A 16,980-nucleotide genomic window follows, 5' to 3' on the forward strand; every position below is an offset into this window, starting at 1 on the left:
GCTGGTGTTTTATTAGCCTTCCAGGCTTACCATGAAGCACGAAGCAATGCACTGCTGTGCCTTTACAATTACATAAACATTGAAACTCTCCACTGTAAAGGAAACGCTATTTGCTGGGGAAAAAGAAGAAGTCCTTTATAATAAAAACGGCCAACCCATAAAATTTTTTCCAGGATTTTTACTTGTGTTGAAAGCCTTTGGAATCAAGTATACTGGAAAGCATTTTATTCAATGCTTTCTATTAGTCATAACCCTCAATTAAGTAAATTTTCTTCTATTATACACTTTCAAAATAGAAAATAAATACATATACATTAGCAGCCAGGTGTGGTGGCTCACATCTGTAACCCTAGCACTCTGGGAGACCAAGGCAGGAGGATCCCTTGAGCTCAGGAGTTTGAGACCAGCCTGAGCAAGAGCAAGACCCATTTTTCCACTAAAAAATAGAAAAATCAGCCAGGTATTGTGGTGGGCACCTATAGTCCCAGCTACTTGGGAGGCTGAGGCAGGAGGATCACTTGAACCTAGAGGTTTAAAATTGCTGTGAGCTAGGCTAACGCCATGCCACTCTAGTCTAGCATCTAGACTATCTCAAAAGAAAGAAAGGGAAGGAAGGAAGGGAGGGAAGGAGAGAGAGACAGAGAAACAAATGCATTAGGAAAGCTAAAACTACCTCTCCTGAGACAAAGAGATATATAACTTTTGTACTTTACACAGTATTTCCACAAATATGATTGATTTTGTCTCTCCTATTTAAAAACAGGCTGTTAGAGGTAAATCAAATATTTTTAACACAATGTGCTGTAAATAATCTCAGGTATAAGACCATGTAAGATCTTTAATAATAAAAAATAAAACTGGCTTGGTGCCTGTGGCTCAAGTGGCTAAGGCGCCAGCCACATACACCTAAGGCGGCAGGTTCAAATCCAGCCCAGGCCCACCACACAACAATGACGGCTGCAACCAAAATAAATAGCCAGGCATTGTGGCAGGTGCCTGTAGTCCTAGCTACTTGGGAGGCAGAGACAGGAGACTCGCTTGAGCCCAGGAGTTGGAGGTTGCTGTGAGTTGTGATGCTACAACACTTACCCAGGGGGACAGCTTGAGGCTCTGTCTCAAAAAAAAAAAAAAGTAAAAAATAAAATTAGTGTCCCTCTAAGAGACTTGCTAATTTGGGATGGAAATACATTAGTACATCTTAAAAGACGTCCAAGACAAAGAAATGTATCTTCCCTTTTGTCTGGAGTAAATTATAGTTCTACTAGCCAGATAACCCATTACTCAGGTTTTCCAAATACTTGTGCTAAAATAGAGCGAAGGCAGTAGCCATCATTTTGAAGTAGAAAGCATGCAGAATTCAAAATTTGTAACAGATGGTGTTAATTACATCAAACTTAATCTCAAATGAGGTAAAAATTCAACAGCTACTGGCTCTGTGCCAGTTTCAACATTATTGCATAGGAAGTCAAAGGAGGTATCATCACCACAAATTTTATCAAAAAAGCCCCAAACATCAGTTAAAGATATTACCAGTAAACAGCCAGGTGCAGTGGCTCACCTGTAATCCTAGCACTCTGGGAGGCCAAAGCAGGAATATTCCTTGAGATTAGGAGTTTGAGACCAGCCTGAGCAAGAGCAAGGCTGCTGTCTCTACTAAAAATAGAAAAAAATAAGTGTGTATCACTGCAGATGTCTGTAGTCCCAGCTACTTAGGAGACTAAAGCAGAAGTTGCTTATGACCTAGGCTTATGCCATGACACTCTAGCCTGGGAAACAAAGACTCTATCTCAAATTTTTAAAAAAAGATATTACCAGTAATCTTTTTAAGTAAACATAATTCAGGAAATTTAAAAATACTGTAATATATTTAATTTTAATATCCCATAAACATTTCATAACATATATTAGTCTATTTAAAAATCCATAATAATTTTCTTGAATATAATGGAAATACTGTTTTTATCACGAATACGTATTATGTTAAAAAAATAAGTCTACGGCTTGGCGCCTGTGGCTCAAGTGGCTAAGGCGCCAGGCACGTACACCCCAAGGTGGCGGGTTCGAATCCGGCCCGGGCCGCCAAACAACAATGACGGCTGCAACCAAAAAAATAGCTGGGCGTTGTGGCAGGCGCCTGTGGTCCCAGCTACTTGGGAGGCGGAGGCAGGAGACTCGCTTGAGCCCAGGAGTGGGAGGTTGCTGTGAGCTGAGATGCCACAGCACTCTACCCAGGGGACAGCTTGAGGCTCCTATCTCAAAAAAAAAAAAGTCTAGAGCAGCTTAAGTTATAATTTCCATTGATACTTCCTTCTTGGAAACCAGACACTGTTTGGGGGGATTTTAAAATCAGCTATGTTCTCCTTTGTATAAAATAAGAACTTGAAATTTCAAACAAAACATACAGTCAGAAGAGAGCAACATGAACAAGCAATTATGCTTTTCTCTTCTGTGACAACTTCTTCCCTGCAGGGCCATTTTAACCAGATTGGGCGCCTACTCTGGGCCAGAGACAGCGCTAAGCGGCAGGCAAACACAGCGAACGCTGGCAAACTCCCCCACCTTCCGGAACTCACGTTCTAGTGGGGGGAAAACCAAGACTAACAGGTAAACTGGAAGGCAAGTTAGAGGGTTGTAAGGTTGTAAGTACCAGAGAGAAAAAGAAAGAAAAAGAAGCAAAAAGGAAGTTTGGGGGGCGGGCTGCAACTTTAAGTGGGGTGACTGGAGGAGGGATTCACAACTAAGGTGACAAGGAGAGAAGAGCTGAAAGAAGGAAAAGAGAAAGGTGTGGGAACAGCCGGGGGAGGAGCCTGTCCCAGAGTGAGAGTGACCCGTGAGCGGAGAAGCCCTCAGGTGGCATCAGGGTGGCATACTGCAGGGACACCAGGAAAGGCCCAGGGTGAGGAAATAAGACAATGAGACAACGAGGTCACGGGGCAGCCAGTTGCCAAGGGCTTTCAGACACGGTAAAAATCTGGCATTTACTAGCCAGTGGGGGATTTTGAGCCCGGTCTGACTTACCTTGTAAAAGGCTTTCACTACATTTGTTTTCAGAATCTAGGACAGCAAGACCAGTGAGGAGGTCACTGCAATGATCGAGGGAAGTCGGGGACAGCACTCAGACCTGAGAGGTAGAGTGTAGGTGGTGAGCAGTCAAATTCAGGTCTACCTTGTGAAAGTAGAGCCAGCTGAATTTGCTGACGGGAGGGGGGGTCTAAGAGAAAAAGAGCAGTCAAGTCTGATTCTGAATTTTGACCTCGGGAATGAGAAGAATGGAATTGCCATCCTAGGATGTGGAAGCCCACAGGGGGCAGATACTGCTGGACAGGTTCTGGAGACACCCATTAGATATGCAGGTGAAGAAATCCGGTAGAGAGCCAGGCAAGGCTGGAGGTTGGAGCTCAGGGCACACATGTCGGGAGCTGTCAGAGTATAAATGGCAGGCAAAGAAATAAGGTGCCCAGAGCTTGGTGGATAGGGCCCGGGCCTGCTAAAACAACAATGACAACTGCAACCAAAAAATAGCCGTGCGTTGTGGCAGGCACCTGTAGCCCAGGTGCTTGGGAGGCTGAGGCAGGAGAATCGCTTAAGCCCAAGAGTTTGAGGTTGCTGTGAGCTATGATGCCACAGCACTCTACCAAAGGTGACATGGTGGGACCCTGTCTCAAAAATGAGTGCAAATCTGGGAAGAAGGCCAAACACTGTCCCCTGGGACACTCCAACCTGCAGAGGCTTTATAAGGGAAGGCCAGTAAGGGGGTGCTCTGCAGCAGGAAGGAAAACACAGGCAAGGTTGGTCCCCTAAAAACCAGTGAAGAGAGGGTTTCCAGGAGGGAGTGTGGATCCACCGTGCCCCACACTGCCATGGGGTGAAATAAGACAAGACCGAGACGTGTGACTGTCTGATCTGGGCACCTGGAGGTCACAGTGACCTTGAGAAGAGCAGTGAGGGAGGAATGTAGGAGCAAAAGCCTGACAGAGTGGGTTCAAGAAAGAATGGAAGGATTACTCAGAGTCTTCAGATCTGTAGAGACAGAAAGCAGAATGGCTGTTGACAGGGCCTGGAAAGGGAGGGAAGGGGACGTTAGCATTTAATGGGCACAGAGATCCAGCTATGCGAGATGAAAATGTTCTGTAGACTGGGTGCACAATCGTGTGAATGGACTTAATTAACATTACTGAACTGTACACTTAAGGATGATTAAGATGGTAAATCGTATGTTATTATGTATTGTACCACACTTTAAAACCTCTGGAAAGTGAGAGAATGGAAGGTTAGAAATAGGTTACAGCAAGGTTAGGTAAATCAAGATAGCTTGTGGTGACAGAGAGCAGAGATATGGCAAGGAAGATGGTGGAGGACACGGTCACAGGGGAAGAAATATCAGCACGTTTTCATGCTCTTGGGAGTCACTTGGTGGAAAGGTGGCAACTGGTGGAGTAAGGTCTTTAAGAAGGTGGGAGGAGATGGGATCGTCAGCTCAAGTGGAGGTGTGGTCTTCCTAAGAACATCAGTGTTCCTGCCCAGCAGGAGAGGCCGGCCAGCAGAGGCTGCACAGATGTCAAACACTAAGAAGACGGGGCTGCCCTGGGAAGCCCCTTCTGTGGGCTGCAAGCCCAATGGCAGGAGGTGCAGGGGCAAGTGGTAAAGGTGTACGAGAGGGGAAGTACGAAGTAGCGGACAGACAGTGGGAAAGTCCCTGCAGTAGAGAATCACGGCATGAGTGCCAGGTGAGTGCCCACTTGGGTTAGTGGGCATGGATCGAAAGTGAGGCCTCTGGGACAGTCACAGTATACACAGATACCCAGATGCCCTGGGACGGGTGGAACTCAGTGTGGGCATTTGGTCCTGTCCAGCTTCAGTACCTTTGCCTATCTGGAGACTCAGAGCTCAATCTGGAGACAATAATAATTAGACATATATACACACATTTGTTTATATTCTGCAGAGCTCAATCTGGAGATAGTAAAACACACACACCCACACCCACACACATATACACACATGGCTCTGGTCCCATAGCACGTATCAAAGTGGGGAGGGCTGGGAAAAGTCACCACCTGTGAGCCTGCTTAGCAGTAAGTCACGGATGTTGGAGGAAGCCTCATACCAGCTACATGGGACATTCCCGACCACTTCCCATCCCAGGAAAAACCACCTACACATCCACCTACTCTCTCAGTCATGTGTGGGTGTCTGCTGTGCTACGGCCATACCATCCTAGACACACTGTAGATACAGACATGAGTTAAGACCAAGTTCACCACCTCAAGCAACTCAGAATCTGACCAGAGAGGGAGACAGGTAAACAAAGAAAAGGCACAATGAATTATACTGATCAGCACAGGGAAAAGCTCAGCTCTGGAAAAACAAAAACGAAACACAAAACAAACTCGGCTCTGTCTGTAAAGGTTGAGAAAGTCTTCAAAGAGGAATTGACCTGTGAGGTTTCTGGGAGCTGGCCAGGGCAGAGTGGAAAATCCACTCCGGATTAACAGGTGCAGGCTGGATAAACCCAGAGGGATGGGGTGGCTCTTTAGAACTGCTATGGCTGGCTGAGGCACATGGGACTGACGCTCAGGGATCCATGGAGCCAGCTGTTGGAGGCAGTCACTACAAAGATCCAGGTGGACATGAGGCGAGCCTAAAGTAAGGTGAAGACAGGTGACAAGGAAAGGAGGAATGGCCAGGAGAGGCATCTGAGAGGTCGAACTGGCAGGGCTTTGTACTTAATTAAATACAGAAAGTGAGGGGGGGAAGGAAGAACTGGGGGTGTCTGGGGATTTCTGGCAGGGATGAATGCCTGGAAGAATGCTACTTGCTCAAAAGGAAGGCAAGAATGAAATAGGTTTGGGGGTGATGGTGGAAGAGAAGAATCATGAGTTTACCTTTTGACACACTGACTTAAGGTGTCTATGGAACAACTAAGTAGAGGGTCTGTTGACCATCAGATTGATCTGGAACCCATAAGAAATGTCTTGGCTAAAATACAGGCTTGGAAGACATCAGCATATGAGTGGTCATGGGTGACATCACCCTGGAAAGTCTTGAAAAATGGGGAAAGAAAGAAAATGAGCTAGGAAAGAAACTTCCAGCCAACAGCCTTTCTTTTTCCCATCACAACTTCTTGATACGTGAAGGCTGGAGCCACGGCTCTCAGGCCATGGTAAGTCCTGGAATTCAGACCCCCCTGAACCAAAATCCAATGTTATTTCCACTATAGCAGTCTGAGCCATGTGTTTACTACACAATTCAGTGACAGTGAGGGCGTTCTACACGCTGGCCAACTGTGTATCCACGACAGAATTTAACTGCTACATGATCACTCACTTGTTATGAATCAAACACGGTAAGAGCTTTAGAAATAAGCATTCACTCAGCTATATTTAGGGTCACTATCAATTCTCCAAACAACAAAAATACTGTAGGCTAAATTACCAAAGTGATTGAGAAGTTAGACTCCTTCCAGAAATACTTCCTTGGGCAATTTTTTTTTCCTTAGCCCAAAAATATGAAACAAAGAGTGAACTGTCTACAAAGTGCCTGATTTTCCAATTTTTAAAGTTCATGTTTAACTAGGGCAGCAGGAATAAGAAAGACATTTTTGTGATGGCAGCTGAATATAGTATATTCCATTGTGAACAATGAATTTTAAGACTAGTCACAGTTTATTTATTTCAGAGGGTTTCTAAATCCTTTCTCACAGATCTACATGGAAACTTCTTGCTAAATTAAAAAATTATAAAACTGTTGACAATAAAATAGAAAACATTTCACATTATTTACGAAAAGCAATAACAGAAACGCAGTTTATCTAAATAATTTAAGAAACTATATTTAACTGATATATTGTCAAACATCATTTCTAAAACACGTCAGTGTAAACAAAAGGCTTAGTCTCTTGAGACTTCTCTTTTTCCTCTCATCTTGATCACACAGTTTACTCATCCAGATTTCATGAATTACAAGCAATTCTTGCTCACAGTAAAAAAAAAACAAGAGTGTTGGTTAAAAACTCTGAAAAGAGGTGCTGTTTGAGGAATATATTCAGAAGTTGACCCTACTCAAGCTTCTTGCATAATGTTTTAAACTTAAAGACTAAATAGGTTTTATCTTTTCATTATTAGTTGCTTTGCAAACAATCTGAAATTCAAATTTGTTAGGAAAATCTCCTTCTTCCCCTGAAGTTAAAACTGCACATTAGTACCATGCTAAAGCAGACACAAAAATGATGCAAAACTGTCTAATATTTATGATGGGAACATTCCAGGTCTCCACCATGATTCAATAGACAGTAGCTGCCACCACCTATATAAATGTATGGGACATAAATAGGGCACCAGGCTAAAAAATGCTTCTTAGGAAATGGAGGCCTGCTGGTACACAGGTTTTCACGGCCACTGTTACCGAGTACTTACCACGTCCTATGGACACCGAGTGTTTTCTACGAACTAACTCATAATCTCACAACAATTGAATGGGAATGTTATTCCCTCTTGGAGAAGAGGAAACGGAGACACAGAAAGGTAAAGTAATGTAACCTCTAACCCACAGGAGAAAAGTTGTGAATGTACTTGATGCCACCGAATTGTACAGCTAAATAAAAATGGTTACAACGGTTCTTATGTATATTTTACCATAAAAATCTTTAACAGATTTTAGAGTAGGCATGGTAGCTCACACCTGTAATCTTAGTACGTGGGGAGGCCAAGACTAGAAGACTGCTTGAGGCCAGAAGTTCCAGACCAGCCTGGGCAATACAGGGAAACACAAGTTCTGCAAAAAGTTTTTAAAAATTAGCTGGAGGGAACTGGGTCTGGTGGCTCATGTCTGTAATCTTAGCACTCTGAGAGGCCAAGGAGGGTAGGTTGCTTGAGCTCAGGAGTTGAAACCAGCCTGAGCAAGAGCACAACCCCTGTCTCTAAAAATAGAAAAATTAGCCAGGCTCCTGTAGTCCCAGCTATTTAGGTGGCTCAGCCCAAGAGTTTGAGGTTGCTGAGAGCTGTGACACTAAGGCACTCTACTGAGGATGACAAAATGAGACTTCATGTCAAAAAAAGAAAAAAAGAAAAAATATAGTCCTTAGCAACCTGGGAAGCGGAGATGGGAAGATCACGTGAGCCCAGGAGTTCACGGTTACAAGATTATAGTTAACTATGAGCAGACTACTGCATGCCAGCCTGGGCAACACTGTGAGACCCTATCTCTTAAAAAAAAAAAAAAAAAAAGGAAAGATAAAAAGAAAAGGAATAAACAGCTAGATCCAACCTTAAATGGGTAGATTAAGAATTTAACAGTAAAAAGAAACGATAAAATAACAAGGAAAAAGAGTGGAAAAGCTGGGACTCAAACCCAAATAATCAAGCGTCAAAAGTCAATGCTATATACTAATGGTCTTCCACAAATTGCTATTTTATGGATAAAATTACCCAAAGTGCTATTTTACAGACCTGCCTCATTATCATCAAATTAAGTTTCATAATAACTCAACAGTACTTCATGGTTTTCTGGAAAACATGCAGTGCACAGAGCACGTCTGGCTGCTGAATCCATGAGAGACAAAGACCAAGGCAAGTTTGGAAGCCATCTTTCCACTAAGCCTCAAAATTGCAACCAGTCGGCTCGTTGTAAGAGACAGCCACTCCAGACAAGCATTCCGAAGGAGACCGCGTGCCAAGGGCACTTCTTCAGAGCCTGCAGTGTGAGGGAAATGTTTGCTATGCCAAGGGTACAGAAAATAATCACACTCGTGTTTTAAGAAACCACATGCATACGGCGGAGAACAAATAAAATTACAGTTTTCCAAAATACCTCAGAGTTGAAAGCTTGCAGAAAGCCTCAAATCTTTACTGCGGATCTAAAATAGAGTTCAGAGGAAGGGAGACGGGGCAGATCCCAATCTTGAGGTCTGCCAGTGGCCTTCAGACAGAAAGATTCCCAGATCTAGCAGCCACATTTCTCCTTGAAGGCAGAATTAGAAGGGAGAGGGTGGGATTGCAGAAAGCTGAGGAGAAAACCAGATCTCCCCAACCACTTACGTTGTAAAGAACCTACAAATGCCTCCCAGCAACACTGCCCACCTCCTCTTATTATGCCCCCTTTCATATATTAAATTAACTAGTGTTTTCTCACCATTGTTCTGGATATCAGTTTAGCTGCCTTTTACAAAGGAAGGAAAGTCAAAATGCACCTCTCCCTGTGTACTCAAAGCCTCACTGCAGAGTATAATTTCCCTCTAACAAACAATGCAGTCCTTTCCCAGTCCCAATTTCTTAATGTACACAAAAGCCTGGCAGAGAAGGAGATGAGAAAGAGAACCGACTGCTTGGTAGAGTTCTTATCAAATTGTGAGACTTCAGAGAATGAAGTGAAGGTGCCTTGGATTCTTGTACAGCAGGTCAGGCTAAATGAAGAAAGCCTTTACATTCAGATGCCCCTGATTTATAAAACCCTAACTTCACCCTTGATAAATCTAAATAATCAATATCGTCCTTTAATCAGGAGGCCGAGGAAGTAGTAATAATAGTGGTAACCGCCCATAATGTTGGAAGCGAGGGCCACAAGGAGAAAGCTCATCTGTATAACTTATAATCAACTGTCACTGGAAGAAAGAGAACAATATTCTGCCCCATCCATCTGCTGTTCCACCCACTGATTATGCCCCAGGGACCCAAGTCCTCCATAAGCTCTGGGACTTTCCATATGGCCATTATCATCAATTTTCAATGAGCATTCATTGAGTGAGTGGCAAGAATACAGCAAAAAAGAAAAAGAAAGTCAATCGGTTTGCCCTGTGTTTCTAAGAATGCTGTTGACCAACATCGTAATTACCATCCTCACAAGCCCTAGGGAATATCTGTTATCTTACCCTTGTCCAGAATTCCCCCTGAGCCCCACTTTGCTTCCCCACCTTCAGCCATTCATCTCCACATAACTCCAAACCTGTCCATTCTTGAAATTACCATCCCCAGGGGAAAACCTCTGCTCCATCACCTGTAAGGGATGTCTGCCTTTTCTAATGCCTCCTGGAGGTGGACCAGGCGAGGGCTCTTACACTGAGGTTCATGTGGCCCTTACACTGAGGTTCACTGTAATGGGTGTGACAGGGGATGCAAATTCCAACCCGCATTGCTAGCTCCTCATTTGTATGCCTGCTCCCACTTTCCAGTCCCGTCTGCTCCCATTTCCTAGTCCTTCCTGCCCATTTCCACAGACCCAAAGGCACAAAGACCATTTCCCAGCCTATCTGGCAGCAGTACCACAGAGCCCTCCACAAAGTCAAGGGCTCCACTAAGTGCCTGTGAAATACGCCCTTAGGATGCTGGAGAGACTCAGTGAAGACAGAACCAGAGGCTGAATTGCAAGGGGCGCCAGTAAATACCCACTGACGCAGCCAGCTGCTCTCCATCATTTTCAAGCCTTTTACACATTCTGCAGTTAGACCCATTAATCATGCTTATTTTTATTTTTGATTGGCACATATGATAACATGAACTATATTTCTATAGTACTAGAATAAGAAAGTAAAAGATAAAAATAACTGGTGAGACTAAGAAATAAAAGACAAAAACAGGCTACAAACCCAAAGAAGACAATCAGTTTTCATTGGTACCACTGTATAAGCTGGGGAAATGTGTCTTTCCCCCAGGAAGGATTTTATCCTTGATTCATCAGTTTGCTTTGCTGTTCTCCTCATTCATATTGTCCCTGAGAAGTTCTACAACTTTGTCTTTGGACTTTTTTCATATGTCATCCATAGCTTACCAGGAACACAGTATTAAAAGTTCTTGGGAAAGGCTCTCTGAGATATCTTTATTTACTTACTGTAGTTCAGTAAGATTTAGTGAGCCACAAAATCTCCCTGAACTCCCGGGAGAGTTCACGGTCAAATCCAGAAGGAGTAATACATTCAAAATAATTTAAAGACTTACTATCTGGATAACCCAGTGTGCACATCCCGTGATGTTTAGCAGTAACAGGGCTGGATGCTGTCTGTCTGGCTATGTGGTATGTTCTATAATGTGAATTAGACTGACCAAAGGGAACTAGCAGTGCCATAACCCAGAAGTGATGTTGGTTCATCTATGATCGGTCCCCACACATGCTATTTTGTATCTCCAAGTAACAGCAGTTGGATGCAAAGTACACAGAGAAGCTGAACAGAGAACCTCACACAGTCAACTCTGTTCCCCTCAGTCTGAGTCTGCTGACCTTGTGGCTTAGACGTGCCTTCTGTACCATTCTCTTTGCAAGAGTCTTGCAGCACTTTGTGCATCTCCCTCTTTCCCAATATCCACCAGCCTTATTTATATCCCTCCTCACTCCTTCTATCAAGCAGCCCCACACTTTTTTAACAAGTTAAAGTCACACTTAATGAAAATGTGTCTTTATATAGGAGGAATTTAATATGTCTTCTGAAGCATGCGCCTGTTTTTACGATGGCTTTTATTGTTTCTATTAGTGCTTTGGTTGCAAAGTGGTTGGCCCCAACCTGGTATTTCCCATAAGCCAGGTTTTATGAATGCATGATTTTGCAGAACATGAGCTTTTTAGGAATATGTATATTTACTTATAGCACCTGTAATGGTAATAGAGGTCATGAAAACTGAGAAAAAGAGAAAATAATGTGGATAACTCAAAGATATCGTGTGGATCTAAAAACTATGAATAAAAACAAAAACCTAGAAAGGAAGAATTATATTTAACCCTCTGAAATATGCTATTGTTGCAAGTGACCAACACCAAGAAACACATCTAGCCAGGAACAGTGATGGCAGCCTCCAGCGGGAAAGGAGCCTGAACCCAGCGTCCTCTTCTAGGTGAATGTCATTGTGAGTGTGTTTGTGGGTACAGACTAGTGTTGGGGGAGGCAAGATTTGAAAGGCAGGAAGGAGAAGAGGGAAAGATCAGGAAAACAGTAGGGCAAGCAGTGGCATAAGACGCCAATAGAGCATTGGACAAAGTCTCTAACCCTGCCTATAATGGCCTTATAATAATTCATTTAGCCTTAGTTTTTCTCTGTCAAATAAAAATCCATCATAAAATTATATGATACCAAGCCAAAAGGTTAGAAATAGAACTATCCCTTTGCACTCCCTCAGTTCCCAGGACGATGATTTAGGTTGCATCACCTTTACATTTATAAATACCAGCTTACACAGAATCACGCAGACGCTTTACGCCCAAAATGTTAGTATCAGACTGTGTATACAGGACACGTGAAGGATGGTGAGTTGGTGCGGAGTTCGTCCAGGCATGAGTGGTCGTGCTGGGATGGATTCCACTTCATTTTCCTCCATGGCAGGTTTGGGAGCCGTGGACCCTCAGATGCAGCATTTCATCAAGGTGGAGACTCAGAAGCAGCACTTCCAGCAGTTGGTGCACCAGATGACCAAACTTTGTTAGGTGAAGCACACAGACGAGCCTGGACCACAAAGCTGGACAGTCAGGCTGAGGCCTGTTTTGTGAATAGCATTGAGCGCTTCGTTGATATAAGCCAATCCATCTTGAATTGACTGGAACAGACCCAGAAATCCAGGCCAGTCTTCTCAGAAAGCCTTTCTGAGTGAAATCTGCATTACCTCTTTGGAAGAGGAAGGTAGTTCAAGAAATGAAGAGCTGCTGATGGGATGACTGAACAAATGGCTATGGAGAGACTGGCTCCCACCTGTCGCCATTCTTGAAACATCATATCATCTGAAAATGAACGAAGACCAATTTTTGTGGGGGAGGGTCTTGGGGATTAAATGTGATTTGGTTATGATTTTAATGCTAATCTTGTGAAAATAATTGAGAGATGAATGGAAAACTATTAGATGTGTATTACTATGTGTGGGACTCTGCTCTTCTCAACATCCCATTGACGGCTTCCTGTAATTATGACAGGGGAACTGCTTTCTATAATTTGATAGTGGGCCCATGTAGGTAGAATCTCTCATTTGTGTGAGTTCTTTTCAGGTTTCTAGGAAGATCACTGTGTCTTTTAGAATGAATGGCAGTGGAAGAAGGATAATTTGGCATTGAACTATGGGCCTCCTTATCTAGGGTTTGACTATCATTGTTAGGGAAAAAAGATCTATGGAGTGTTCAGACAGTGGACTTCAGCTTTCTAGAGTCTTTCCCTCCCTAGACTGTGATTTATATTAAAATATGGTCTCAAGTATTGTAGGCAGTCTGAGAGTGTAGAGGCCTTTAATTATAAAGGAATCTAGCCAGTGAACTTAATTCTCATTACTAGACTATTACAGGGAAGAAGTTAACTTTACCCTGTAGAGCAGGATACAAAAAATTTTTAAATGTGCCTGAATAAGTTACAAAGATTTAGGCCAATAAAAAACGAATACCACTTTCAGGTAGAGGTGCATGCCTAATGTTAAATCAGTACAGATTCCATTTACTGCAGTCTTTTGAAATTAAAGATGGGCTCGGCGCCTGTGGCTCAAGCGGCTAAGGCGCCAGCCACATACACCTAAGGTGGCGGGTTCGAATCCCCAGCCCGGGCCCGCCAAACAACAATGATGGCTGCAACCAAAAAATGGCCAGGCGTTGTGGCGGGCGCCTGTAGTCCCAGCTACTTGGGAGGCTGAGGCAGGAGACTCGCTTGAGCCAGGAGTTGGAGGTTGCTGTGAGCCTGATGCCATGGCACTCTACCCAGGGGGACAGCTTGAGGCTCCGTCTCAAAAAAAAAAAAAAGAAATTAAAGATGACTGAGTGTCAAAAAAAAAGTGTATACATACGTACATTCTCAAACTGTGGTTAATTAGGTGACCTGAATCTTTCCAAATGGTACAAGACAGGTGTTATTATTTCTTGTCTTTCCAAGTAGTATACTTACAAGTAAATGACAGAACCGAAATGCAAACCTAGGTCTATCAGACTCCAAAGCCAAAGTCTCTCCCATTGTACCATGCTCTCTAACTAAAAGACGTAGGAGGCACTTGGAAATGCAAAACCATCCCTCAAATATTGAGGAGTACTTATAAAAAAATTAAAGGAAAATACCACCCGGTGTTTATCTCATTTATAATAAAAGTGGGAAGTCAGGAAAGTCGGGATATTATAATCATTTTCACTCGTTTTCATTGTTTTAAAAAATGTTGCATAAACCCACTGATGGGGATAATGGCTGTGTATTTGACATACTAATATATATCCCTCTTCCTGTCTGGTCCTGAATTTAAAAATAGAAGGGCAACACAGCCTTAGAACAAATTTTACTTTTGCCATCCCCGTGCTGCTCACAATCACTAATAGTATAACATAATCACAAGGACTGAGGTTTAGAAAGAGCTGTTACCATCCATCTGTGCACATGAAAAGAGCTAAAATTAGTCTAATGAAAGTCAAATCCAATATTACACATAGTGCATATCATATGTCATTATCAAGATTCCCAGGCTTAAAATTTAATTAGAAAGAAGGTAATCAACTGGGCAGCACCTGTGGCTTAAGGAGAAGGGCACTGGCCCCATATGCCAAAGGTGGTGGGTTCAAACCCAGCCCCCGCCAAGAAACTGCAAAAAAAAAAAAAAAGAAAAGAAAAAGAAAGAAGGTAATCAAAACACAAAAGATGTGGTTCCAGTTCACCACTCCTTAAATTATGTAGAACATTACTGCATATAAGACCTGTATGTTAAAGCACAGGAAGATATAAAAGCACCATCCATAGTCTGAGAGGCTTAACCAACAAACATTTATTTCTCATAGTTCTGGAAGCTGAGGAATCCAGATCTAGGCACCAACAGATTCTGTTTCTGATGAGGGCCTCACTTTCTGCTTCATAGACAGCTGTCTTCTTCCTGAGTCCTCATGTGATAGAGGGAAAAGGAGCTCTCTGAAGGCTCTTTAATTAGGGCACTAATCCCGTTCACCTGGGCCCCACCCTCATGATCTAATTGACTTCCAAAGCCTCATCTTCTAACACCATCACACTGGAGCTGGGCTTTAAACTACGACTGGGGGGGTGGGTGGAGGTGCATAAATACAATCTATAGCATTGTTCTAGGCCACGGTTTTGGGTGATCTATTCCATGGGAAAAGACAGGTGGAATACAGAGATATGCAAAAGATGTCAGAAGAGTTTGGAAGAGGGGACTCCTCACTAGGACTGAAGGAGACAGGAAAGAAGGAAACACCTAAGCCCAAGCTCAACATACCGACAGGGCATCTATAAGCCCTTCGACGGAGAAGGCTGGGAATTCAAACAAGATAAAATGTCACAGTGATGGTGTAATGGATCTGCCTAATACAAAATTCCCCTCCACAAGTAAGGATTATTGTGTCAAGGGTTAAAATGCACACCTTGAAAAAGTAATTAACATATATGGTGTTGCCAAACTAAGCTCACAATATTGCGATTTTCCCATGAAGGTGTTAGTGTTTTTTCTTCATCCTGACTAAAACAGATCATGTCACCAGAATAAACAGCTGAACTCTAACTCTGCAAGGAATCTCCCTGGCCCCTCCTGCCCAATCTTCCCCTATCCCAAGACAACCTCAAAATGGAAATTCTGAATGCTTCATTCATTCCCTATAATGAATGAAGGGACCCCGTTAAATCTCAGCAAACTCTCCATTGTAAGAGGCATTCATGTTCTCTCACCCAGGAAAAGTGAAAGCGCATTCCCCTGAAAATGGAGACTGATCAACTGCAGTAGCTGAGTCTTAACCAACACTGATGTGTAAGAGATGGGAGAGACTGAGGGACTGCCGAAGATGAAGCTAAGTTAAGTGGGTCCTGGCTGGTCCTCAAAGTGCCTTTCCTAAGGAGGCATGGGATGCCTCCATTCCCAAACTCCACACCAGTCAAACCAAACACTGCAGAACAAAACAGACAGAGGAGGCCCTTATTTTGTCCACAAACCTTATAATCTTATACAAATTCAGCCTTGCAGAAAATTCATTGCAAGTTGAAAACAGAGACATGGTTGCCTAAATTATTCTTTGAGTCAAGAAAAGGGGGTAAGGGCAGCACCTGTGGCTCAGTGGGTAGGGCGCCAGCCCCACATACCGCGGGTGGCAGGTTCAAACCTGGCCCCGGCCAAACTGCAACAAAAAAATAGCCAGGCGTTGGGGCAGGCACCTATAGTCCCAGCTACTTAGGAGGCTGAGGCAAGAGAATCGCCTAAGCCCAGGAGTTGGAGGTTGCTGTGAGCTGTATGATGCCACAGCACCCTACTGAGGGTGATAAAGTAAGACTCTGTCTCTACAAAAAAAAAAAAAACAAAGAAAGAAAAGGGGGTGGGGCAGCAGTGAAGGGAAGAATGATTGTATTTGCACAATTGCTAAGGGACATGACAAGCTTAAACATACCTCTAACTTGGCTGTTTGACTTCAAACAACCAACAAGCAACAACAAAAAGTGACCCTCCAAGGATGAGAAATGTTTGTTTATGCAGGAAGCTCTGCCTTATTGGTACTAAAAAAGCTAACGCTGTATGGACATTTTATTTAAGACTCTTAAACTAATCCTATTCGTGGCTCTCCTTACGTTGCACAATACTTGCCTTCTCATTACAATACTTTTTAGTAAACATGTGCCTTCCCCTACCACTACTACCTTTATGCCAAAGCCCCTACGCAGTCTGTACATTCTAAGAACCACAAGCATTATCTTGCACCAACATTGTGCATTATGATTGTCATTAAGAAGAAATTGCTCCCAAGATGAGGCGGGATTGCACTGAACACACCAGATGACAGGTCCCCAGCTCATATGGAATCCGCAGCCCTCCACCAGCTGCTCTCAAGGAAGTATAATGTACAGCTCAGCCTAAAACCACTTGCCCAATTACAGTGCATGCAAATGACAGACCAGCGTCTTCTCACTACGCTGAAAGCTCCCAGCCCCGCTTACTCTGGGACACGTGCCAGTGGGATCAGCTATGACACCAGGGGTCTTTCCCCAAATGCCGTTTTCCCAAAAGGCTTCAGCTCACCGAGCAGTATGACACCAAAACAAAGCTGCTTTACTGAAATCACTAA

At 43.4% G+C, this 16,980-nt stretch overlaps 1 protein-coding gene and 1 pseudogene across 2 annotated transcripts in view; one reads left to right on the plus strand and one right to left on the minus strand.

Moving 5' to 3' along the window:
- LRCH1 (leucine rich repeats and calponin homology domain containing 1) overlaps positions 1–16,980 on the minus strand; it is a 201,422-nt gene that overhangs the window by 115,645 nt on the left and 68,797 nt on the right. The gene's annotated exons all lie outside the window — the stretch shown is intronic.
- Positions 12,242–12,566, plus strand: LOC100957607 (annotated as a pseudogene).

The sequence above is a fragment of the Otolemur garnettii genome, unplaced genomic scaffold (genome assembly GCF_000181295.1).
Source record: "Otolemur garnettii isolate 467f Iridium unplaced genomic scaffold, OtoGar3 scaffold00297, whole genome shotgun sequence".
Taxonomy (NCBI): domain Eukaryota; kingdom Metazoa; phylum Chordata; class Mammalia; order Primates; family Galagidae; genus Otolemur; species Otolemur garnettii.